This window comes from Anomaloglossus baeobatrachus, chromosome 6 (assembly GCF_048569485.1).
Source record: "Anomaloglossus baeobatrachus isolate aAnoBae1 chromosome 6, aAnoBae1.hap1, whole genome shotgun sequence".
NCBI lineage: Eukaryota > Metazoa > Chordata > Amphibia > Anura > Aromobatidae > Anomaloglossus > Anomaloglossus baeobatrachus.
Window position 1 is genome coordinate 7,663,936 of NC_134358.1, and position 27,214 is coordinate 7,691,149.

Sequence of the window (27,214 nt, forward strand, 5' to 3'; positions counted from 1 at the left end):
CTTGGATTGCGAGTTTACGGGAAGCTTTTTTTTTAATTAATGGTTAACTGTACGTAGAGCTAACTTTTCGGAACAAACAGTCGGGGTGTATATAACTAAGAATACTAGTTCAGGCCAGTATATGACTTGTACCCTGCATTTGCAGCGTTTTCCCCTCCGGCAGCTCTAGGTCTAAATTTGCCATTGACTCTGAGCTGGTGAGTGGAGACGAGCTACTATGACGTCTCCCATACACAGCAAACACAGATGTGGAATAGGGCTCTTTAGCCCGTAGTTAGCACAGATAGGAGCAGCAGCAGCACAGAGGGAGCGGTACAGCAGTACCCAGCAGTGTAGATGTGAATCCAGCTCTGGAGTAAGAGAAGGTACTTTTCTGAACTCTGCTTGTTTCTACACCCTGCTCCTCTCACCATACCCTATAATAGGAAGCGTAATATGACACATCTCTGTGCTCGCAGTCAATCTTGTCTTGAGAAAGATGGAGTTGAGCTGTATTTGCAAAGTGAACAATGAGAGACGAGGCAAGGGTGAGAGAAAGAAGTGGCAGATAAGAGAAAAAAGATGTATTCTCTGATAAAATGCATGACATAGTATTTAATATTAGCTTGTGCTATTTATTTATGCAAAATCTGAAAAAAACGTGTGACTGTATGTTGAGGGAGCTCAGGAGCATCTAAATGGTTAACAGCTGCTGTTAACCATTTAGATGCTGCCGTCAATCTTTGCCTGGTCATGTGCTCACAGGACTTCAAGGATCCTCTTCTCCGGGTGAGACACCGCACAATTTAGCACATATGTCATCCTTGGCCTACGAGTCTCCTCTTACCTTTTGAAGTAGTACGCGGTTTGTGCTCCATCATGACGTCCTCATATAGATCCTTGTGTCCTTCCAGATACTCCCACTCCTCCATGGAGAAATAGACAGTGATGTCCTGACACCTTACAGGAACCTGACAACACAATGATACCGTTATTACCCAGAATCCTGCAGTGCCGGTCCCGTATAATGTCCCAGCAGTCCCACCTCTCCGGTCAGCAGCTCGATGATCTTGCTAGTGAGTTCTAGGATCTTTTTACTGCTCCTCTCATGTATCAGGGAGTGAGGTGGCGGCTCTTTTATGGGGCTCCGCCTCCTGCTCCACCCTCCTGACTCATCTAGATGGCTGCCGGAAGTCACAGAGTCATTTGATGCCTTCTTTACTATCGTATAATCCTGTGTATGGAGACACACTAATAAATATCATTATATACACTATATACAAGTGAGGTCACATAGACCCTAATATAGAAGTACTATCTGCCGCTTCCACCCAAACTGCCCTCAGCAAACTACAGACTAGGAATAGAAGTATCATGGCTAACCTTACTGCCATGGTGGAAGGTTTCCATCACCACATCGTAAAAGATTACTCAACATCAAGACCTAATCTCCTTAATTATATACCATCCTATCTTGACTTGAGTGATCAAACTACTTGAGTTGAGTTAGTAAAACATTAAAGAAGAGTTTACAGCTGCCATTAAATCCAACAGCGTCTACATGACACGGAAGATCCAAGAACCTACCATAAGACAGGAAAGGTCCATGAACCTGCCATAAGACGCGGAAGGTCCATAAACCTGCCATAAGACGCGGAAGGTCCATGAACCTGCCATAAGACGCGGAAGGTCCATGAACCTGCCATAAGACGCGGAAGGTCCATGAACCTGCCATAAGACGCGGAAGGTCCATGAACCTGCCATAAGACGCGGAAGGTCCATGAACCTGCCATAAGACGCGGCAGGTCCATGAACCTGCCATAAGACGCGGAAGGTCCATGAACCTGCCATAAGACGCGGAAGGTCCATGAACCTGCCATAAGACGCGGAAGGTCCATGAACCTGCCATAAGACGCGGAAGGTCCATGAACCTGCCATAAGACGCGGAAGGTCCATGAACCTCCATAAGACGCGGAAGGTCCATGAACCTGCCATAAGACACGGACGGTCCATGAACCTGCCATAAGACACGGAAGGTCCATGAACCTGCCATAAGACGCGGAAGGTCCATGAACCTGCCATAAGACGCGGAAGGTCCATGAACCTGCCTACTGAAAAAGAGGAAATGTCCATCGAGATCAATTGATTCTGTAATTTAGATTCGGAATTTCTCACTAATATTGAGCCCCTGTGAGCCAGACTTGATTCTAACCTGCAATGTCCTAGTTATTAGCTGCCGGGGAACATATATTAGTGATATTATCTGGGAGGAAACTAACTGTGATGATGGAGAAACCAATTTTCTTCAACATAAGGGAAAAAAAATTCCGACTCCAAATCAGAATTAATCAGTAAATCAACGCCTAATCTCATAAGGTTATAAGTCATGGGTACTGGTTACTATTTAGAAAAACATCCCAACTTAAGATGAGAGCAACAGCTTAACTTTGGTACTAATTTTTCCTTTTTTTAAAAAAAAAAAAACAAAAAACAAAACTCTTTTTATTGAAAAATTCCACAGGATAGATTCCAAAATTTGAAGATTGTGAAACCCAAAAAGTTGTGATTAATCTAAAATTTGCCTCTGCCATTTAAGAGATAGCATAAGAGAGAAGGATCACTAGACCTTGGTGGCCACCTAAAGGGTTTCGCCAACCTACAGCTCAGCCTGGCCAATTATGAGAGTCTGTAAGTTAGAGGACACTCATGGAGAATATGGACCCAAGCAGGACATGCAACTGCCATTTTGTGGTTAATGTGGATAGGAGAGAGGAGCTCAGCCAGGGAGACATGGTACACGTTGTGAGGATTAGTGTGCGAGAAGAGAACATACAGGTTTAATTACAAGAAAGAGTGATGGAGAGAGTTTGGAGTCGTTGACACCACGTGAGAAAGGAGCCGCTGCCGTCAGTGCTGCACTCTGTTTGCTCTTAAACATCACTACATTTTATATTTGTTTTTGTGGAAGCCAATACTGCTGGATTTTTTTGCATCAGATGACCGGTAATTAGACACCATACCACCGTCTAGTCTATGGCAATGTAGCAAGGTTCAGCAGGCAACCAAGTCAATGCTGCGTCTGGAAAACAAAGAGTGGCAAAGGACGGCGTAAAGTGAAAAAGGAACAACCCATGCCACGTCCTCTGCCAGTAGGAAACTGGGAGGCTGTAGAGCAAACAGCAGCAGCAACACTGTCGGCATCAGTCATCCGGCTGTTACTAGCAGACGCAGGTCAGGGCTGTATTGCCTCTGGTTGACGCACGACTGTGGACTGTATGACTCACTCATCATCTCAGCCATGGCGGCATGATGTCTCCTCTTACAGAGACTCCATGACTTTGAGCCAGTGCTTAGTCCATTCCTCCACCATAACAGTTCATCTCAGTAGTGGATGTTCTATTTCATCATCTCTGTCTTCACCGAACCCTAGTGAGATGCCTTCTTTTCTCTTAAGAGACAGGATTCCAGGTGCTGACGGCGTTCCAGTTCAGTTCGGTCAGTGTTTTGTCTGAGATGAGATGGAAAAACACGACAATCACACAGTTGTGTTTGGATTGTGGCAGTCGTGAGAAATGTGGCCTTCATAGTGATAGAAATAACACGAGGCAAATGTAGAGATGGGCTCAATCTCATTGCCAAAGACATTTTACAGACTGAGAAAAGTGGCGGGGACAATGACAATGATGATGATGACGACTGTTGGACAAGTTCTGAGAACTAAACCAAGGTGGCAAAAACATGATGTCATATAAGGTGGATGGAGCTTATATATGGTCAAAAGGTAACAAATGAATAAAAGCTACAATGCGGGCCCAGCCGTCCTCTTGTGTGTCTTTCCTGGCCAAGTTGCTGGAGGTGCAGTTGATGTTGTATCACTTACTAGATTACACTGCCTTTAGGCAAATGATGGTGTACACTGAGCCATAATGAAGGATACAAAGCCACCATTATTTCTCCAAGAAAACTGTCTCTGCCTTCTCGCATACTGGAGAATGTTGATCACTACTTGAAAAGTCACTGTGAAGCAAGGTGCACAACGCCATCGATACGTGAAGCCACAATTACGGCCAGGCTGGGTCAATGTATTGCATAACCGCTTCCATGAAGCACCACCACAACGAGGCCTGATTCTAGTGACACCTCCGCAATGGTCAGGACAGGATCCAACCCCAAGTGGTACTTATCCCAATCCTAGATGGACATCTTCCTGTTACTGACACCAATAGGGTAGGCGAAGCTTCCAGTGCTCCTCACTCCTTTCATATGTGTAAACCGAGGTGCAGCCATGATGTCTTACCGGGCTAGAGGAGCTCCTCTGTGTTGAGAGGTGATTCCCTGCCAACTACAACTGGGCAAGATAATTAGCGACAGTAGCATGAACATTTTGACTGTGGAAATGTAACACTCTCCATGCATGGGGCACATTGTACATTTGATAATGCAGCATTTCTTAAAAACACAGCTCCTTACTGAAGTTGGTGGCCATGTGCAGGAGAGTGGCTACACATCTCAGCTCCTCATGTGGCTAAGAAAAGCCTTCCCGAAATTGCAACTATGGAATGGTCGGCTTTTGCAACATTTATTCGATGACCTTTTAACTCCCTGGAAATCCATCTTCAATTTGGGCTGACGGTATGGGCAGGAGAAAGCGGTCAATGATTACATCATGCACCGGATCACAGGGAAGAGGTGATATTTTAAGATCTGGCATTGGCATTGGCAGGATCTTGTGTCTCCTCCTCAGGTCGTTTGACAAGGCCACCAGATTTGTGAATGGGGACAATTTTATTATCAACTATATCGCCCCACAATATTTATATTACGGTAAAAACCGACAACAATGGAAGGAAAAACGGCTTACACATATGGCTCATCACCCTTAGGGCCGTCCGGGAGTCACACAGAGAAAGACAATGTTGGGAATAAGTGGAGGTGGATGAGGAACTAGGAGAGTTTGAGAAGGACAAGGCATTTTCACCAGGGCTGTGGAGTCGGTAAGCCAAACCTTCGACTCCGACTCCTCAATTTCCCTTGCACCGACTCCTACATGTATTGCTTATAGTTAGGTGAAAAATGTATTGTAGTACATGAACATGTGTATGTGGACATCAGACATTTAATAATTTTTATGATACAATAATCAAGATATTTAGAACATAAAATATATTTATTGGATACAACTTTAGAACACAAAAAACTGTAATAAATTTTAAATATGTAATACACTATGTAATATACAGTAGATTTTATATATATATATATATATATATATATATATATATATATATATATACACACACACACACACACACAAGATATATATGTAATCTACTGTATATTACATTGTGTATTACATATTTAAAATTTATTACAGTTTTTTGTGTTCTAAAGTTGTATCCAATAAATATATTTTATGTTCTAAATATCTTGATTATTGTATCATAAAAATTATTAAATGTCTGATGGTCACATACACATGTTCATGTACTACAATACATTTTTCACTTAAATATAAGCATTATACTAAATATTTAGTATGTTTTTGTTGAAAACTGTTTTTTTGCCACTTACATAGTGAGATATTATATATATATTAGTGTTATATATAACACTATGTAATACACTATGTAAGTGGCAAAAAAACAGTTTTCAGCACAAACCTAGTAAATAACATTTGCGCAGTTCATGAATTAGTTGTAAGAAATAGAATTGCCTCCATCAGATCGTCCTTCGCAGATGGCCTCAAATCTGACCTAATAATGTTAAGGCTGGAGAACAACCTCTCTACAGTAACTTGGGCTGGAGGCAAAACCGTAACCACATGGGAACATCTAACAATCTCCGGGTATAAAGGAATTGCCTCATGCACACTCAGTTTTGATGAACAGTTGAATTTTTCTATTTCTTTGACAGCAAGTGAAAAATGTTACTGAAATCTGGCCAATCTGCCGCTATAGGAGACGCAGTGACATCTGGCCAATCTGCCGCTATAGGAGACGCAGTGACATCTGGCCAATCTGCCGCTATAGGAGACGCAGTGACATCTGGCCAATCTGCTGCTATAGGAGACGCAGTGACATCTGGCCAATCTGCTGCTATAGGAGACGCAGTGACATCTGGCCAATCTGCCGCTATAGGAGACGCAGTGACATCTGGCCAATCTGCCGCTATAGGAGACGCAGTGACATCTGGCCAATCTGCCGCTATAGGAGACGGAGTGACATCTGGCCAATCTGCCGCTATAGGAGACGCAGTGACATCTGGCCAATCTGCCGCTATAGGAGACGCGGTGACATCTGGCCAATCTGCCGCTATAGGAGACGCGGTGACATCTGGCCAATCTGCCGCTATAGGAGAAGGGGTGACATCTGGCCAATCTGCCGCTATAGGAGACGCGGTGACATCTGGCCAATCTGCCGCTATAGGAGACGGGGTGACATCTGGCCAATCTGCCGCTATAGGAGACGCGGTGACATCTGGCCAATCTGCCGCTATAGGAGACGCGGTGACATCTGGCCAATCTGCCGCTATAGGAGACGCAGTGACATCTGGCCAATCTGCTGCTATAGGAGACGCAGTGACATCTGGCCAATCTGCCGCTATAGGAGACGCAGTGACATCTGGCCAATCTGCTGCTATAGGAGACGCAGTGACATCTGGCCAATCTGCTGCTATAGGAGACGCAGTGAAATCTTTTTCCTTGAGGCAACACTTTGCCTGCTCCATGTCATCCAAATACTTGTCAAAGTTAAACTCCTCATCTGATGAGGATGAAGATATGGCAGCAGTAGCACTGTCAGGCCCCAAGTCCACTTGCGCCTGGCAGTCCTGTAGCCGCTCATCCTAACTGCTATCTCACTCATAGCTTCTTTTCCTTTAGTAAGCTGTTAACATCAAGCAGTATACGATGACTTGGGGCCACAAACAGCTGCCAGAAGAATTTTATTTTCCAATAGCTGTGTCTCACTCTGTTTCATTGAAGCAGAAATGCCATTTGCGATTAAACCTCCTCTTTGGGACAGGCAAAATAGCAAGTTCTTCCACTCTCTTATGAAAATGCCAGGAGTTCAATCCTCAGCTTGTAATTTTTGAGTCACGGTAAATGGGTGATTAAGCAATTCCTTCAATTCAGCCACCTGTGTCCATTGACCTTCTATTAAGGTTACTTGAGGGTTCACCATATCTATAAGAAACGATTTTAGTTCAAGCAATCGCTCAGTCATTAAATAAGTGCTGCCTCACCGAGTAGCTTGATCAACAATTGCCCCTGTCCCAGCACGTCTCTTCAAGATGGAATCAATTTTAGGGGTTCTGGCGGCAATAACCAACTTCCTCACTTTTCCAATTAGATTTCCAGCATGTCCGCCCAGTTTCACACATCCGGCTTTTCGCCAGTTTGGAGGATGCGGCGCACGCCAGTACAGTACGATACAGTACAGTGGCAGCGCCGCAACATCCGGGTCACATGCTCCGGTCACATGACAGCATGTGACCGGCGTTTGTCGCGCTGCCACTGTACTGTATACACTGAACTGGAGTGCGCCGCATCCGCAAAGCCGGCGAAAAGCCGAATGTGTGAAACCAGGGTCCCTCTTGCAGACTATCTCTTATTGCCAGCTGCAGCGTGTGCACAACACAACACGTGATGAATAGGAAAGTGTTTTGAAGCAGCTTCAACAAGATCATCTAATCCTAAAGTATCATTTTGCTGTTCTTCTATTGTAATATCTGTGTGTTCCTCCGTTACATGAGCAGCGCTGTGGCTCCATCTCACACATCCGGAATCCTAAATCTTCTTCTAGATGTTGTTCATTCCTCTCATTCATCAGTGTAATTGCACTTATCATGTGTGAAGCATTGTCCGTTACAATGGCAAGAACCTGCTCTTTTTTGCGTTCCTAATCTTGCAGAACTTTTTCCACTAAGGCCTGGAGAAACTGGCCGGTGTGATGAGCTTTACTATCTGTTACTGCCGGTGTCTTGCTAACAATTTCTTTCTTGTTACAAACATCGAACATTGATGGCAAAATAATCCAGTGAAATGCAGTGACTCCGGCATCCAGCAAAGGCAATGGGTGAGAAGATAGGACATTCAGACACAGCGTGTTGTGAGGATCCTTGCACAGAATGAGCAGTTTGTGGTGTTTTTCTAATCTGCTTTTGCTATTGAAATTATTATTTATTAGCTCAGAAACCTTTCAGATGATGCGGTTTTATAAAAAGCTGATCTGCTTTTGCAGCTGAAAAACGTATCCTCAAAAAACGCCGCAAAAACGCTGTGTGTGAATGTGGCCTGAGATCAGGAATAGAACAGACATTTATAGGACATTTCATAACTTTCCCAAATTCCTATGAAAAAATATTCAGCACATTCTGCATTGCACGCCGGACCCAATTTATTAGAGATTTTAGGAGTAGGAGTCGGTGCATTTTATACCGATTCCACCAAAATGAGCTCCGACTCCGACTCCACAGCCCTGGTTTTCACATGCACAGCTTGGGAACATGGCTGACACTCATGGTGAAGGATGACGATGGCGCGCTTGGCTATGACAAACATCACAGTGGAGGGCAGAAAATTAAAACTTGGTCACACTGGTGAGAATGGCAGGCTGCGCACTGCGTTTTTTACCTGCGTTTTTGGTCCGTTTTTGCTGCAGAAATTTCTTGAGAAATTCTTGTAACCTTTCTGCAGACATTCCCCAGCCAAACCTATGGCAAAAAAAATTAGCTGTGCGCACACTGCGTTTTTTTCTTAAGAAAATTCTTTCAGTAGATTTTCTTAAGAAAAAGAATGAGCATGTCACTTCTTTTCTGCAGCTAACTGCGTTAGTTACCATAGATAATGGCACAATAACGCAGGGAGCAACCAGCGGTAAAAACGCACCAAAAACGCAGGTGCACTAATCCTTCACTCTCAAGAAATTTTCTTAAAAAATTTCTTAAGAAAAATCCTTTTTCTAGTGTGCACATAGCCTTAACGAGCAAAGTGTTAGCATCAAGCAATGGAAAGACTGTTACATGTCCGTGCTTTTAGACTCTTGCTATCAAAGCAAAATGGAAGAATTTTTTGCTGCTTCCAAATGGGAGGCATAGTTAGCGTATTACCAGGACACTAGATACGACCGCTTTACTCAATGATGTACAGCGGGATGAAATAAGCATTCAATACAATCGTCTAAATAAATATATTTCTAAAGCTGCTATTGACATGAATTTCTCACCAGATGTCGGTAAAAAGCCATCTAATCCACACAGGCAAAGAAATCAAACCAGAGATGTCCATAAATAAAGTGATCTCTAATAATGAGTAATAACGCAAGAAAAAAAAAAAAGAATTGAACACATGAAGAAAGAGGGGTGCAAATTGCCCTGGAAAGTCCTGACACCAGCTGGAATCTATCAGTAATTAGAAAGAAATCCTGCCAAATAATATCAGCTGGTTCCACTGATGGCCGATAAAAAGGAGTCTCATTACGAAGGTGCCACACAAGAAACATCTCATGGTGGGTAAAACCAGTGAGCTCTATCAAAGCCGTCACAACCTTATTGTTGCAAAATATACTGATGGCATTGGTTACAGAAGATTTTCTACACTACTGAAGGCTCCAGTGAGCAGTGCAGGGGCCATAATCAGAAAGTGGAAAAACATAATTTCACCATAAACCGGCCATGGCCAGGTGCTCCATGCAAAATTTCAGACAGAGGAGTGAAAAGAAAAGTAATCCAAGAGCCAAAAACCAGCTGTGGAGGCTACAGAATGACTTGGAATTGGCAGGTACAATTGTTTGATAGAAAATAAGTAATGAAACCCCCCCTTCATGGCCTGTATGCACGCTCCTGTATGCACGCTCAACACGCAAGACTCCATTGCTGAACAAAAATCATGTTTAGAACTTGTTAAAGTTTCCTCAACAACATTTGTAGAAACCCGTGAAATACTGGGAGACTATAGTCTGGTCAGATGAGACCGGCATTTATTTAGATGCCATAAGACAGACCCATGTTTGAAGGCCAAAAGGCAAATCACCCCAAAAACACCAACACCAGTGAAGTGTGGAGGTGAGAACATCATGGTGTACTGCTGATATTCAGCAGACGGCACTGGCAAACGTCTTATAACTGAAGGAAGGATGAATGGACAAATGTACGGAGACATTCCTGATAAAAATCTGCTGCCATCTACCAGTATGATGAAGATGAAACGAGGGTGGACATTTCAGTAGACAATGACCCCAAACACAAAGCCAAGGAAAAAAAATAAATCTGTTAGACTGGCCGAGCCGATCACTGGAGCTGAATCCAATAGAAAATGTCTAGAAGGAACTAAAGCTCAGAGATCATAGAAGGAGCCAGGACCTGCAGGATGTGAGGAGTGTGTGCGGAAGAATGGACCAAATCCACCTGAGAAATGCAGGTGACTAGTGTCTCCATACAGGATGTGAGGAGTGTGTGTGGAAGAATGGACCGTAATCCACCTGACCAATGCAGGCGACTAGTGTCTCCATACAGGATGTGAGGAGTGTGTGCAGAAGAAGAATGGGCCAAAATCCACCTGAGCAATGCAGGCGACTAGTGTCTCCATACAGGATGTGAGGAGTGTGTGCGGAAGAATGGACCAAAATCCACCTGAGCAATGCAGGCGACTAGTGTCTCCATACAGGATGTGAGGAGTGTGTGCAGAAGAATGGGCCAAAATCCACCTGAGCAATGCAGGCGACTAGTGTCTCCATACAGGATGTGAGGAGTGTGTGTGGAAGAATGGACCGTAATCCACCTGACCAATGCAGGCGACTAGTGTCTCCATACAGGATGTGAGGAGTGTGTGCAGAAGAAGAATGGGCCAAAATCCACCTGAGCAATGCAGGCGACTAGTGTCTCCATACAGGATGTGAGGAGTGTGTGCGGAAGAATGGACCAAAATCCACCTGAGCAATGCAGGCGACTAGTGTCTCCATACAGGATGTGAGGAGTGTGTGCAGAAGAATGGGCCAAAATCCACCTGAGCAATGCAGGCGACTAGTGTCTCCATACAGGATGTGAGGAGTGTGTGTGGAAGAATGGACCAAAATCCACCTGAGCACTGCAGGCGACTAGTGTCTCCATACAGGAGGTGAGGAGTGTGTGCGGAAGAATGGACCAAAATCCACCTGAGCACTGCAGGCGACTAGTGTCTCCATACAGGATGTGAGGAGTGTGTGCGGAAGAATGGACCAAAATCCACCTGAGCACTGCAGGCGACTAGTGTCTCCATACAGGAGGTGAGGAGTGTGTGCGGAAGAATGGACCAAAATCCACCTGAGCACTGCAGGCGACTAGTGTCTCCATACAGGAGGTGAGGAGTGTGTGCGGAAGAATGGACCAAAATCCACCTGAGCACTGCAGGCGACTAGTGTCTCCATACAGGAGGTGAGGAGTGTGTGCGGAAGAATGGACCAAAATCCACCTGAGCAATGCAGGCGACTAGTGTCTCCATACAGGATGTGAGGAGTGTGCGGAAGAATGGACCAAAATCCACCTGAGCAATGCAGGCGACTAGTGTCTCCATACAGGATGTGAGGAGTGTGTGCGGAAGAATGGACCAAATCCACCTGAGAAATGCAGGTGACTAGTGTCTCCATACAGGATGTGAGGAGTGTGTGTGGAAGAATGGAGCGTAATCCACCTGACCAATGCAGGCGACTAGTGTCTCCATACAGGATGTGAGGAGTGTGTGCAGAAGAAGAATGGGCCAAAATCCACCTGAGCAATGCAGGCGACTAGTGTCTCCATACAGGATGTGAGGAGTGTGTGCAGAAGAATGGGCCAAAATCCACCTGAGCAATGCAGGCGACTAGTGTCTCCATACAGGATGTGAGGAGTGTGTGCAGAAGAATGGGCCAAAATCCACCTGAGCAATGCAGGCGACTAGTGTCTCCATACAGGATGTGAGGAGTGTGTGTGGAAGAATGGACCAAAATCCACCTGAGCACTGCAGGCGACTAGTGTCTCCATACAGGAGGTGAGGAGTGTGTGCGGAAGAATGGACCAAAATCCACCTGAGCACTGCAGGCGACTAGTGTCTCCATACAGGAGGTGAGGAGTGTGTGCGGAAGAATGGACCAAAATCCACCTGAGCACTGCAGGCGACTAGTGTCTCCATACAGGAGGTGAGGAGTGTGTGCGGAAGAATGGACCAAAATCCACCTGAGCACTGCAGGCGACTAGTGTCTCCATACAGGAGGTGAGGAGTGTGTGCGGAAGAATGGGCCAAAATCCACCTGAGCAATGCAGGTGACTAGTGTCTCCATACAGGATGTGAGGAGTGTGTGTGCGGAAGAATGGGCCAAAATCCACCTGAGCAATGCAGGCGACCAGTGCCTCCATACAGGATGTGAGGAGTGTGTGCAGAAGAATGGGCCAAAATCCACCTGAGCAATGCAGGTGACTAGTGTTTCCATACAGGATGTGAGGAGTGTGTGTGTAAGAATGGGCCAAAATCCACCTGAGCAATGCAGGAGACTAGTGTCTCCATAAAGGATGTGAGGAGTGTGTGTAACAGCGTGTCCCTCCCCCGCCTGTGCTCATGGTGTAATAGTCTGTCTCCTTTGTGATGCTTCTGCTGGGAGATGGTTTGTTCTTCTCAGCATGGGACTCCTCCAACCACAACTTGGTAAACAGAACAGAGCCAGGAGTCTAAAGTCCATTCATGTATCAGATGTGTAGGGGGAGTTGGGCCCACCTAAGGGGCTGATCCCAGGAGAGAAGAACAATGAGACCCATGTTAGGTTAGTTGGATCTCAGCTGGAGAAGCACTAGGATCTATAGCTGAGGCTGGATCCTTGGGCCTGTGTATGGACTGTTACAGACTGGAGATCAGTGGCCACGTGGGATTGTGTTTTGTTGTTCACCTTGTTGGACTCAAGGAACTCATATAAGGACCATTGCTATATTTTCCCTGGCATCGGAATACCGGGCGGTGCCCCTGGATCTTTTGTTTTGTTGTGGACTCCTTGCAGACTTTAAGGATTTATATTTGTTTGGTGCTTTATCTTTGTGGTTCCAATAAAGCCCTTTGGATTGTTCCTTGGCCTGGCATCCCTCACTGCTCTGTTGCATACCCCGTCACAGTGAGTGTGTGTGTGTAAGAATGGACCAATTGAGCAATGCAGGCAACTAGTGTCTCCATACAGGATGTGAGGAGTGTGTGCGGAAGAATGGGCCAAAATCCACCTGAGCAATGCAGGCGACTAGTGTCTCTTTACAGGATGTGAGGAGTGTGTGCGGAAGAATGGGCCAAAATCCACCTGAGGAATGCAAGCAACTAGTGTCTCCATACAGGATGTGAGGAGTGTGTGCGGAAGAATAGGCCAAAATCCACCTGAGGAATGCAGGCGACTAGTGTCTCCATACAGGATGTGAGGAGTGTGTGCGGAAGAATGGGCCAAAATCCACCTGAGCAATGCAGGCGACTAGTGTCTCCATACAGGATGTGAGGAGTGTGTGCGGAAGAATGGACCAAATCCACCTGAGAAATGCAGGTGACTAGTGTCTCCATACAGGATGTGAGGAGTGTGTGTGGAAGAATGGAGCGTAATCCACCTGACCAATGCAGGCGACTAGTGTCTCCATACAGGATGTGAGGAGTGTGTGCAGAAGAAGAATGGGCCAAAATCCACCTGAGCAATGCAGGCGACTAGTGTCTCCATACAGGAGGTGAGGAGTGTGTGCGGAAGAATGGACCAAAATCCACCTGAGCACTGCAGGCGACTAGTGTCTCCATACAGGAGGTGAGGAGTGTGTGCGGAAGAATGGACCAAAATCCACCTGAGCACTGCAGGCGACTAGTGTCTCCATACAGGAGGTGAGGAGTGTGTGCGGAAGAATGGGCCAAAATCCACCTGAGCAATGCAGGCGACTAGTGTCTCTATACAGGATGTGAGGAGTGTGCGGAAGAATGGGCCAAAATCCACCTGAGCAATGCAGGTGACCAGTGTCTCCATACAGGATGTGAGGAGTGTGTGGAAGAATGGGCCAAAATCCACCTGAGCAATGCAGGTGACCAGTGTCTCCATACAGGATGTGAGGAGTGTGTGGAAGAATGGGCCAAAATCCACCTGAGCAATGCAGGTGACTAGTGTCTCCATACAGGATGTGAGGAGTGTGTGCGGAAGAATGGACCAAAATCCACCTGAGCAATGCAGGTGACTAGTGTCTCCATACCGGAGGCATCTGGAAGCTTTGTCACCAACAAATGAGAATGTACCAAGTATTAAATACATTTCAGCAAGTGTAGTCAATACTTTCCCTGTGCCATTTCTCATTATTACACATCATATATGGATATCTATGGTGATTTCTTTCCTTGTGTGGATTGGACGGGTTGTTACCGACATCTGGTGAGAAATCCATATCCCTAGCAGCTTTATACATTATATATATATATATATATATATATATATATATGTGTATGTATGTATGTATATATATATATCAATACTGATTTCACCCGCTGTATATGCCGATGACACTTTGCCATTGCTAAGGCCGTCTTTGCGTTGCAGCATTTGATATGGCCACGTCATACACGCCTTTAATGGCAATCGGAGAACTTCACTGCCGTGACGTGGCGAGGCAGCTCAAGAAATTGCAATTTTTTGCCAAAAATCTCAAAATTTTTATAATAAGTACAGTTTGGAATTGTTAGTGCTGAAGTGCACATTTAGTGCTGGCCTTTTGTTTTTTTCTTCACATATATACATATATATATATATATATATATATATGTATATATATATGTATGTATATATATATGTATGTATATATCAATACTGATCTCACCCGCTGTATATGCCGATGACACTTTGCCATTACTATGGCCGTCTTTGCGTTGCAGCATTTGATATGGCCACGTCATACACGCCTTTAATGGCAATCGGAGAACTTTCAATTCAAGCCAAAAGAACCAGAAATCAATGTCAGGAGATCTGCTCTTCTCTAATCCTGATCCCTTCTGAACTCGTAGTGAATTGGTCATGACCCCTATATACTCTCACAGTAAAGCGCCGGACGCCTGCTTGTTCTATCTACAGATAATACAGATGTTAGTTAGTACAATTCCTGATCTGCGCTCCACTCTCCGGCCGCCTGACCCGCCTGGCTTCCGGCCGCCTGACCCGCCTGGCTTCCGGCCGCCTGACCCGCCTGGCTTCCGGCCGCCTGACCCGCCTGGCTTCCGGCCGCCTGACCCGCCTGGCTTCCGGCCGCCTGGCTTCCGGCCGCCTGACCCGCCTGGCTTCCGGCCACCTGACCCGCCTGGCTTCCGGCCTCCTGACCCGCCTGGCTTCCGGCCTCCTGACCCGCCTGGCTTCCGGCCTCCTGACCCGCCTGGCTTCCGGCCTCCTGACCCGCCTGGCTTCCGGCCGCCTGACCCGCCTGGCTTCCGGCCGCCTGACCCGCCTGGCTTCCGGCCGCCTGACCCGCCTGGCTTCCGGCCGCCTGACCCGCCTGGCTTCCGGCCGCCTGACCCGCCTGGCTTCCGGCCGCCTGACCCTCCTGGTTTCTGGCGGTCCCTTTTCTCATTCCCGCTAGTTCTCCACCCTACTTGGGCGCATTGGTTACGATGATGCCTAACAGACCACATTGGCGGCTGATCTCCACGTGTGGTTAAATTTGGTCACTTGGAAGGTCTGGGAGCCGTCGTGCAGGACACTGGTTGGTTCCCGATACTCCCTATTATGTAGACTATTACCTTTCCTACATTCAGCTTTAATAATAATAGACAGATCAGAGAAAAAAAGAAATGTTACCTCTCCGGTCAGCAGGTAGATCATCTCCAAGGTGAAGTTTAATATTCTCTTGGTGATCTCATTCTGATCCTTGTCCATCCTTTGTGGGTCATTCAACAGGACTTTTGGATAGGAAAGTGAGAAAACGGGATGAACCGTAGGGATCTAGTCCTGCAGGTACCTTTATGAAATAAGCAGATGTTCGGATTCACAGAGGACAATACAGACCCCCAATTACTCAGCAGAGAAGACCCGGCTCCTGGAGTCCTCAAATGAGGGATTCAATTAATATTTCCATCATATCCTCCGGCTAGGCCAGAATTCACCGATAACCAGGGTGGATAAAAATCAATGTTTTTTTTAAAAAAAATCAAAAAAAAAAAAAAAAAAAATCGGATTTTTTTTTATTTAAATCGGATTTTTTTCAATAAACTGCTTTTTGAGGAAAATATTTTACCATCCAAAGGTTCTTCCATCATGAGATAAAGCTGAGTTGTTCAGTAGAATAAAGGCTGTATATGTGTAACATTCACAATGCCATGCTCTTCCAGAGGTTTCTGTAGGATTAGTGGGCAGTATCTCTCCTATATTATCACAGACGCTCGCTTTACTTACGCAGTTCTCAAAACTGAATTTGACTCCGCAGAGGTCCCAGCCTCTTCTTCACGGCAAAAATATTACAACATGAACAGAGTTGAGAAAAAGACCTTAATCCTATTGTCCTACAAACCTATGAATACAGAATCAACCCCTTCAGTGCCAAGTCCAAGAAGTTGGACAATACGTTTCTGATTGTTTGGAGTGGAATAGATCTGCACAACACAAGAAGAATGTGAATCTAAGTGTGAGGAGGAGGAAGGGCAAGCAGACAAGAAAATGAAAGTGAAACTTTGAGCACAATACTGCAGCATAGCCACAGACAGACAAGTCTGGATCTGTTTGTGTGTACGATCTGAGGTTTATTACATTCATTCCTTATAATGGCAGCAGGCCGTAAAAGAGACCCAGTTTGGGAATATTTTAATGAAGCTCCTTCACCTATCGGTAAGGCAGGCATGCGTGCAAAATGCAAACGATGCAACAAAGATGCAAGGCCTGGTGGCGCGAATGAGGCAACATCATGAGAAGTGCGGAGATGAAGATGAAGAAACACTTCTGAACAGGCAGGATCTTCAGGTTGGTAGACATTTTTATTGAATCCTATTTCTAAAGACTGAACTGTCATGTGTGAGAAAAATTATATTTCTTATTATTACTGCATGTTACTGTCATTTGGTACCGTTATGAAGAAAAACAAATATTCCTTTTGGGGCAGGGGCAGTGATGTGCTGTGTACAATAAGCAGAAATTGTATAATAAACAATAAAATAACAGCATTGACTTTTTTGTTTAGGGGAATTGATGGATTCTGGAAACTATCCACCTCCAAGATCACCATCATCCTGTTCTACAGTTTCAGAGTTCTCCATCCAGGATAGTGCTTCATTAGCAGCATCATCATCAGACACCCACAGCCACATATCACCATCACCCAAAAGGAAGAAAAAACCTTCTGGAACCACCATAGATAGGTTTGTGATAAGAACTAGCAGATTAGAAAAAGAGTTGATTGATGGAAAAAATTGCCCAGTTTATTTATGCAACGAACTCTTCTTTCCGTCTGACTGAGAACCCACATTTCATTAATATGGTTCAGTCACTGAGACCAGGATACAGTCCACCCAGCAGAGCTGATGTTGCAGGGAAACTGCTGGATCAAGTGTATGACAGAGAAATGGAGCAATGTGCAACAGCTCTGGAGGGTACAATTGTTACCCTAAGTATTGATGGGTGGAGTAATGTCCACAATGATCCTATTGTATGTGCTTGTAGAACAACAGAAGAAGGTAAAGTCTGCCTTGCACAAACAACTGATACGTCAGGAAATGCACACACAGCAGAATACTTACAAGAAGTGGCAGTAAAAGCTATAACGACATGTGAACAAAAATGCAAATGTCTAGTACGCAGTTTGGTCACTGACAATGCTGCAAACGTATCCAAGATGAGAAGAGATTTAGAAGAGCAGGGAGGGAATACAAAGCTGCTAATAACATATGGTTGCAGTGCTCATTTGCTGCACCTCTTAGCCAAAGACTTAAGTGTTCCAGAAATAAAGGCTAATGTTGTTGAAATTGCTAAATACTTCCGTAATAATCATTTTGCTGCAGCAGCTCTGAAAAGGATGGGTGGAACCAAGCTAACGCTCCCACAAGATGTTAGATGGAACTCTGTGGTGGACTGTTTTGAGCAGTATATCAAAAACTGGCCTATTCTGATGACACTTTGTGAAGAAAATCGAGATAAAATAGATGGCACTGTCACGGCCAAAATCCTCAACATTGAGCTTAAGAGAAATGTTGAACATATGCTGAGCTTCCTGAAACCCATCTCTCAAGCTTTAAACAAAATACAGAAAAATAGCTGTTTTATTGCGGATGCTGTTGAAATTTGGAAGGAACTGAGTGAACACTTAAAAACAGATCTACACATGGACAGAATTAAATTACAACAGTAATCAAACGAATGGGACAAGCACTGACTCCAGCTCTTTTTTTGGCAAATATTGTCAATATCCAATATCAGGGTCAAAACCTAAGTGCTGAGGAAGAGGAGTTAGCTATGACATGGGTATCCAGCAATCATCCATCTTTAATGCCAACTATAATAAACTTCAGAGCTAAGGGGGAACCATTCAAGAAATATATGTTTGCTGAAGATATTTTAAGGAAGGTCACACCAGTAAACTGGTGGAAGTCACTTAAGCGCTTGGATTTAGAGACTGTTCAAGTAATGATTTCACTTTTAACAGCAGTAGCTTCTTCTGCAGGCGTTGGAAGAATATGCGCTTCCTTTGGACTCATTCATTCTAAATTGAGAAATCGGTTGGGACCCAATAAAGCAGGAAAGCTTGTTTTTCTTTTCCAGATTATGAATAGGAACAAAGAAGAAGATGATGATGAAGATGACGACAAGTGAGCTACAGAGGACAGCAGGGACAGTAGTATTTACGTTTTTCATGTGTCGGCTGGGCTGACAGTCTAAGTTTCTTAAAATATATATTTTGTTTAGCCAAATTAGTTAACAAACATGGATGTTTGTTTAAGCAAATAACTTATGCTGTAATGTTGTTATTGTTTCAGTTGAATAAATCTATTTAAATTGTTATTAAGGTCAGGATTATTTTTCTCCTTCCTAAGTACAACAGAACAGTGGTGTCCAAATATGAATGATTAACCCATTAAACTGGGGAGAAAAAAGTAATATAAAAAGGGATTCTAAAAATCTTCATCTACTTGCATGTTAAAGTAGCAAGAACTAGTTTAGGTAGAAACTTTGATTTAAAATCACTGATTTATCAAGCCTTACTGACCAGTGATTTAAATCAAATCCACCCTGCGGATAACTGCAGCTTCCAACTCTGGCCCAGCACTTACTTGGCTAACTGTGACCCTTCCTTACGTGGGGGCTCAAAACCTGGTTCCCTCGAAGTCTTGATAGGGTCAAGAGAAGCCCTGAAGAGACGGAAACTAAAGCTAATTTCTAGGTAGGATTATACAGGTGTAAGTGAGAGCTCCTCATCCAGCCTAGGACCATGGAGACAGGATGGCCGGTGACAACGCTTTGAAGCCAGATTATATTCTACTAACTTTGTCTGCATCTTAAGAGAATTCACAAGAATAAGAGGAAGGATGATGAGTAAAGATCTAACAACCCATTTCTGAGGAGCTCCAGACATTCCCTGGTGGAGATAACATAATGTGACGGCTTTCCAGACATGCCTGAAGCCGCACCACCGGCCTCCATCACTGGCAATCACCACAGAACAATGTCGGCCTACGTCAGGCCTAAAGTCAATCTTAGGAGAACACTTGATGCAAAGAGCTTTAGAAATGGACATATCTAGTTCCGATGGTTGGGAGCGTGAGAATCACCTGTCAGGGCACGTCCGCCCCTCAAGCTGGGGGTGGGGCATCAAAGTCTGTATCATTAGAAAAGACAGCGTTTAGATCTATGAGAGAAGAATGGCTGGCGAATCATTCTGGAGCATCCTCCAGACGCACAATCAAGGCCGTCACAAAAGAAGGGAGATAAAGGAAAATATAAACTAAAAAACACAGAAAGAACCAAGTGAAGAGAGAGAAACGTGTTGCCTCAGGGAGGGCGGGAGGAGCAGCGTCCGAGGAGGATCTGAGGCTCCGATTTAGGGTCAGACAGACTAAGCGATTTAGAGGAAACCAAAGGCCCCGTCCATTATCACAGCGTCTAAAGAAACAAACACAGGCGTTCCCGTAACAATCAGCGCGGCCCTGTGCGTCCACAAATCTGACTTATTCAATATATTTCTAAAATGGAGCCAACAACCAGAGCATCTGCACAAGAGCGGGACGTCAGGGTGGGGCTGTGTGCACGCAGGAGCGCCACGGGAGGGTGCGGCTGTGTGAGCGCCACGGGAGGTAACCAGGTTTTCCTGTCGTGCTCCTCCGATTGGACAGCGCTTGGCTCGGAGCGGCTCTTCCGATTGGACAGCGCTTGGCTCGGAGCGGCTCTTCCGATTGGACAGCGCTTGGCTCGGAGCGGCTCTTCCGATTGGACAGCGCTTGGCTCGGAGCGGCTCTTCCGATTGGACAGCGCTTGGCTCGGAGCGGCTCTTCCGATTGGACAGCGCTTGGCTCGGAACGGCTCTTCCGATTGGACAGCGCTTGGCTCGGAACGGCTCTTCCGATTGGACAGCCCTTGGCTCGGAGCGGCTCTTCCGATTGGACAGCCCTTGGCTCGGAGCGGCTCTTCCGATTGGACAGCCCTTGGCTCGGAGCGGCTCTTCCGATTGGACAGCCCTTGGCTCGGAGCGGCTCTTCCGATTGGACAGCCCTTGGCTCGGAGCGGCTCTTCCGATTGGACAGCCCTTGGCTCGGAGCGGCTCTTCCGATTGGACAGCCCTTGGCTCGGAGCGGCTCTTCCGATTGGACAGCCCTTGGCTCGGAGCGGCTCTTCCGATTGGACAGCCCTTGGCTCGGAGCGGCTCTTCCGATTGGACAGCCCTTGGCTCGGAGCGGCTCTTCCGATTGGACAGCCCTTGGCTCGGAGCGGCTCTTCCGATTGGACAGCCCTTGGCTCGGAGCGGCTCTTCCGATTGGACAGCCCTTGGCTCGGAGCGGCTCTTCCGATTGGACAGCCCTTGGCTCGGAGCGGCTCTTCCGATTGGACAGCCCTTGGCTCGGAGCGGCTCTTCCGATTGGACAGCCCTTGGCTCGGAGCGGCTCTTCCGATTGGACAGCCCTTGGCTCGGAGCGGCTCTTCCGATTGGACAGCCCTTGGCTCGGAGCGGCTCTTCCGATTGGACAGCCCTTGGCTCGGAGCGGCTCTTCCGATTGGACAGCCCTTGGCTCGGAGCGGCTCCTCCACACAGGATTTTATTTCCCATAAGGAGTTTTTTAAAATTTCTTCAGGAGTAGATAGAAGTGAATTGGAGGTGCTGTGCAGAGGGTTTTGGAGCCCGCGTATGCTCGAAGGGGGCAGTGACCCCCAATGTCACGGGTCAGCGGTGACCGTCTTTACGACTTTTCAACTGGGTGTGGTCAAATATGCAAATAAGAGGAGAATGGATATAAAACCCGTGATAAAAACACGCCAACTGTCACCCCAGGGGGCAGCGGTGAAGAGGGGCGCAGGGGGACGGCAGGTGAGGAGGGGGTGATTAGGAGGGGCAGTGAGGTGGTGGCGGTGAGGAGGGGACGTCGGCGGTGAAGAAGGGGAGCAGGGGGACGGTGGCAGTGAGGAGGGGGTGCAGGGGGACGGCAGCGGTGAGGGGGGCGATCAGGAGGGGTGGTGAGGGGGAGAAGGGGGCGGTGAGGGGGGCGATTAGGAGGGGCAGTGAGGGGGCACAGGGGGCGGCGGTGGTGAGGGGAGCGATTAGGAGGGGCGGTGAGGGGGCACAGGGGGCGGCGGTGGTGAGGGGGGCGATTGGGAGGGGCGGTGAGGGGGCACAGGGGGCGGCGGTGGTGAGGGGAGCGATTAGGAAGGGCGGTGAGGGGGCACAGGGGGCGGCGGTGGTGAGGGGGGCGATTAGGAGGGGCGGTGAGGGGGCACAGGGGGCGGCGGTGGTGAGGGGGGCGATTAGGAGGGGCGGTGAGGGGGCACAGGGGGCGGCGGTGGTGAGGGGAGCGATTAGGAGGGGCGGTGAGGGGGCACAGGGGCGGTGAGGGGGTACAGGGGGCGGCGGTGGTGAGGGGAGCGATTAGGAGGGGCGGTGAGGGGGCACAGGGGGCGGCGGTGGTGAGGGGGGCGATTAGGAGGGGCGGTGAGGGGGCACAGGGGGCGGCGGTGGTGAGGGGGGCGATTAGGAGGGGCGGTGAGGGGGCACAGGGGGCGGCGGTGGTGAGGGGGGCGATTAGGAGGGGCGGTGAGGGGGCACAGGGGACGGCGGTGGTGAGGGGGGCGATTAGGAGGGGCGGTGAGGGGGCACAGGGGGCGGCGGTGGTGAGGGGAGCGATTAGGAGGGGCGGTGAGGGGGCACAGGGGGCGGCGGTGGTGAGGGGGCACAGGGGGCGGCGGTGGTGAGGGGGGCGAGTAGGAGGGGCGGTGAGGGGGGCACAGGGGGCGGCGGTGGTGAGGGGGGCGATTAGGAGGGGCGGTGAGGGGGCACAGGGGGCGGCGGTGGTGAGGGGAGCGATTAGGAGGGGCGGTGAGGGGGCACAGGGGGCGGCGGTGGTGAGGGGGGCGATTAGGAGGGGCGGTGAGGGGGCACAGGGGGCGGCGGTGGTGAGGGGGGCGATTAGGAGGGGCGGTGAGGGGGCACAGGGGGCGGCGGTGGTGAGGGGGGCGATTAGGAGGGGCGGTGAGGGGGCACAGGGGGCAGCGGTGGTGAGGGGAGCGATTAGGAGGGGCGGTGAGGGGGCACAGGGGGCGGCGGTGGTGAGGGGGCACAGGGGGCGGCGGTGGTGAGGGGGGCGAGTAGGAGGGGCGGTGAGGGGGGCACAGGGGGCGGCGGTGGTGAGGGGGGCGATTAGGAGGGGCGGTGAGGGGGCACAGGGGGCGGCGGTGGTGAGGGGAGCGATTAGGAGGGGCGGTGAGGGGGCACAGGGGGCGGCGGTGGTGAGGGGGGCGATTAGGAGGGGCGGTGAGGGGGCACAGGGGGCGGCGGTGGTGAGGGGGGCGATTAGGAGGGGCGGTGAGGGGGCACAGGGGGCAGCGGTGGTGAGGGGGGCGATTAGGAGGGGCAGGGGGACAGTACTGGAACAATATGTCTGCACTGACATGCCCCAAGTATATCAGACCAGACTGGCTGTTTTGGCCTCTCAGGGGGGCTTTCTGTCCCACTTTTTGGGGGGCGGCTCCACATCCCCTCCATTACCTCCAGAGCTGAACTCTTCCCCTCCGGGTCCTGTCTGCTCCTGCACAGCAGGGGGCGTCACGTGATGCGGGAGACTCGTCTGCAGTTGGTGTTTCACCTCCTCACATCAGGAGCTGTAGAGCGGAAGAGCAGAAGGACCTGCGATGACGTCATCAACATGCGCCCCGTGGATGGGCGGGGTTGAGCTGTGATGATGTCACCATCATCACCATGTGATCGGTCATGTGAGTGGGCGGGGCTCACACTGAGGCGGGAGCCGGGGAATGCTGAAACTTGCAGTTCCCTTAGACTCCTCCCCCTGATTTCTCACCAGAACAGCCCGGATATGCTGGGAGTTGTTGTCCTCTTCATACACTTTCCTACATCTGCTGTCATATCCATAATAACAGCCTGGGCATGCTGGGACTTGTAGTTCTTCGTTAACCCTTCCTGAGTAGCTGGGCATGCTGGGACTTGTAGTTCTTTAACCCTTCCTGTGTAGCTGGGCATGCTGGGACTTGTAGTTCTCTCATCTTTAACCCTTCCTGTGTAGCTGGGCATGCTGGGACTTGTAGTTCTCTCATCTTTAACCCTTCCTGTGTAGCTGGGCATGCTGGGACTTGTAGTGCTCTCATCTTTAACCCTTCCTGGGTAGCTGGGCATGCTGGGACTTGTAGTGCTCTCATCTTTAACCCTTCCTGTGTAGCTGGGCATGCTGGGACTTGTAGTGCTCTCATCTTTTACCCTTCCTGTGTAGCTGGGCATGCTGGGACTTGTAGTTCTCTCATCTTTTACCCTTCCTGAGTAGCTGGGCATGCTGGGACTTATAGTTCTCTCATCTTTAACCCTTCCTGTGTAACTGGGCATGCTGGGACTTGTAGTGCTCTCATCTTTAACCCTTCCTGAGTAGCTGGGCATGCTGGGACTTGTAGTGCTCTCATCTTTAACCCTTCCTGAGTAGCTGGGCATGCTGGGACTTGTAGTGCTCTCATCTTTAACCCTTCCTGAGTAGCTGGGCATGCTGGGACTTGTAGTGCTCTCATCTTTAACCCTTCCTGAGTAGCTGGGCATGCTGGGACTTGTAGTGCTCTCATCTTTAACCCTTCCTGGGTAGCTGGGCATGCTGGGACTTGTAGTGCTCTCATCTTTTACCCTTCCTGTGTAGCTGGGCATGCTGGGACTTATAGTTCTCTCATCTTTAACCCTTCCTGTGTAACTGGGCATGCTGGGACTTGTAGTGCTCTCATCTTTAACCCTTCCTGAGTAGCTGGGCATGCTGGGACTTGTAGTGCTCTCATCTTTAACCCTTCCTGTGTAGCTGGGCATGCTGGGACTTGTAGTGCTCTCATCTTTAACCCTTCCTGGGTAGCTGGGCATGCTGGGACTTGTAGTGCTCTCATCTTTAACCCTTCCTGTGTAGCTGGGCATGCTGGGACTTGTAGTGCTCTCATCTTTAACCCTTCCTGTGTAGCTGGGCATGCTGGGACTTATAGTTCTCTCATCTTTAACCCTTCCTGAGTAGCTGGGCATGCTGGGACTTGTAGTGCTCTCATCTTTAACCCTTCCTGTGTAGCTGGGCATGCTGGGACTTGTAGTGCTCTCATCTTTAACCCTTCCTGTGTAGCTGGGCATGCTGGGACTTGTAGTGCTCTCATCTTTAACCCTTCCTGTGTAGCTGGGCATGCTGGGACTTGTAGTGCTCTCATCTTTTACCCTTCCTGAGTAGCTGGCCATGCTGGGACTTGTAGTGCTCTCATCTTTTACCCTTCCTGTGTAGCTGGGCATGCTGGGACTTGTAGTGCTCTCATCTTTTACCCTTCCTGTGTAGCTGGGCATGCTGGGACTTGTAGTGCTCTCATCTTTAACCCTTCCTGTGTAGCTGGGCATGCTGGGACTTGTAGTGCTCTCATCTTTAACCCTTCCTGTGTAGCTGGGCATGCTGGGACTTGTAGTGCTCTCATCTTTAACCCTTCCTGAGTAGCTGGGCATGCTGGGACTTGTAGTGCTCTCATCTTTAACCCTTCCTGAGTAGCTGGGCATGCTGGGACTTGTAGTGCTCTCATCTTTAACCCTTCCTGTGTAGCTGGGCATGCTGGGACTTGTAGTGCTCTCATCTTTAACCCTTCCTGAGTAGCTGGGCATGCTGGGACTTGTAGTGCTCTCATCTTTAACCCTTCCTGAGTAGCTGGGCATGCTGGGACTTGTAGTGCTCTCATCTTTTACCCTTCCTGAGTAGCTGGGCATGCTGGGACTTGTAGTGCTCTCATCTTTTACCCTTCCTGTGTAGCTGGGCATGCTGGGACTTGTAGTGCTCTCATCTTTAACCCTTCCTGAGTAGCTGGGCATGCTGGGACTTGTAGTGCTCTCATCTTTAACCCTTCCTGAGTAGCTGGGCATGCTGGGACTTGTAGTGCTCTCATCTTTAACCCTTCCTGTGTAGCTGGGCATGCTGGGACTTGTAGTGCTCTCATCTTTAACCCTTCCTGAGTAGCTGGGCATGCTGGGACTTGTAGTGCTCTCATCTTTAACCCTTCCTGTGTAGCTGGGCATGCTGGGACTTGTACTGCTCTCATCTTTAACCCTTCCTGTGTAGCTGGGCATGCTGGGACTTGTAGTGCTCTCATCTTTAACCCTTCCTGAGTAGCTGGGCATGCTGGGACTTGTAGTGCTCTCATCTTTTACCCTTCCTGAGTAGCTGGCCATGCTGGGACTTGTAGTGCTCTCATCTTTAACCCTTCCTGAGTAGCTGGGCATGCTGGGACTTGTAGTGCTCTCATCTTTTACCCTTCCTGAGTAGCTGGGCATGCTGGGACTTGTAGTGCTCTCATCTTTAACCCTTCCTGTGTAGCTGGGCATGCTGGGACTTGTAGTGCTCTCATCTTTTACCCTTCCTGAGTAGCTGGGCATGCTGGGACTTGTAGTGCTCTCATCTTTAACCCTTCCTGAGTAGCTGGGCATGCTGGGACTTGTAGTGCTCTCATCTTTAACCCTTCCTGAGTAGCTGGGCATGCTGGGACTTGTAGTGCTCTCATCTTTAACCCTTCCTGAGTAGCTGGGCATGCTGGGACTTGTAGTGCTCTCATCTTTAAACCTTCCTGTGTAGCTGGGCATGCTGGGACTTGTAGTGCTCTCATCTTTAACCCTTCCTGTGTAGCTGGGCATGCTGGGACTTATAGTTCTCTCATCTGTAACCCTTCCTGTGTAGCTGGGCATGCTGGGACTTATAGTTCTCTCATCTTTAACCCTTCCTGTGTAGCTGGGCATGCTGGGACTTGTAGTGCTCTCATCTTTAACCCTTCCTGTGTAGCTGGCCATGCTGGGACTTGTAGTGCTCTCATTTTAACCCTTCCTGAGTAGCTGGGCATGCTGGGACTTGTAGTGCTCTCATCTTTAACCCTTCCTGAGTAGCTGGGCATGCTGGGACTTGTAGTGCTCTCCTCTTTAACCCTTCCTGTGTAGCTGGGCATGCTGGGACTTGTAGTGCTCTCATCTTTAACCCTTCCTGAGTAGCTGGGCATGCTGGGACTTGTAGTGCTCTCATCTTTAACCCTTCCTGAGTAGCTGGGCATGCTGAGACTTGTAGTGCTCTCCTCTTTAACCCTTCCTGTGTAGTTGGGCATGCTGGGACTTGTAGTGCTCTCATCTTTAACCCTTCCTGAGTAGCTGGCCATGCTGGGATTTGTAGTTCTCTCATCTTTAACCCTTCCTGTGTAGCTGGGCATGCTGGGACTTGTAGTGCTCTCATCTTTAACCCTTCCTGAGTAGCTGGGCATGCTGGGACTTGTAGTGCTCTCATCTTTAACCCTTCCTGTGTAGCTGGGCATGCTGGGACTTGTAGTGCTCTCATCTTTAACCCTTCCTGTGTAGCTGGCCATGCTGGGACTTGTAGTGCTCTCATCTGTAACCCTTCCTGTGTAGCTGGGCATTCTGGGACTTGTAGTTCTTTTTTGTTTAACCCCTCATGAGTAGCTGGGCATGCTGGGACTTGTAGTGCTCTCATCTTTAACCCTTCCTGAGTAGCTGGGCATGCTGGGACTTGTAGTGCTCTCATCTTTAACCCTTCCTGTGTAGCTGGGCATGCTGGGACTTGTAGTGC

The 27,214-nt window shown here is 48.3% G+C and overlaps 1 protein-coding gene and 1 long non-coding RNA gene across 2 annotated transcripts in view; both read right to left on the reverse strand.

Annotated features, from left to right (window-relative positions):
* Positions 1-27,214, reverse strand: part of LOC142316921 (uncharacterized) — a 282,067-nt gene that overhangs the window by 28,482 nt on the left and 226,371 nt on the right. The window lies entirely within an intron of this gene.
* Positions 1,138-23,291, reverse strand: LOC142316925 (uncharacterized). The gene is made up of 4 exons (XR_012754639.1): positions 23,140-23,291; positions 15,768-15,927; positions 3,264-3,487; positions 1,138-1,213 (listed from the first exon to the last, which is right to left on the reverse strand). It is a non-coding gene; the product is annotated as an uncharacterized LOC142316925 (long non-coding RNA).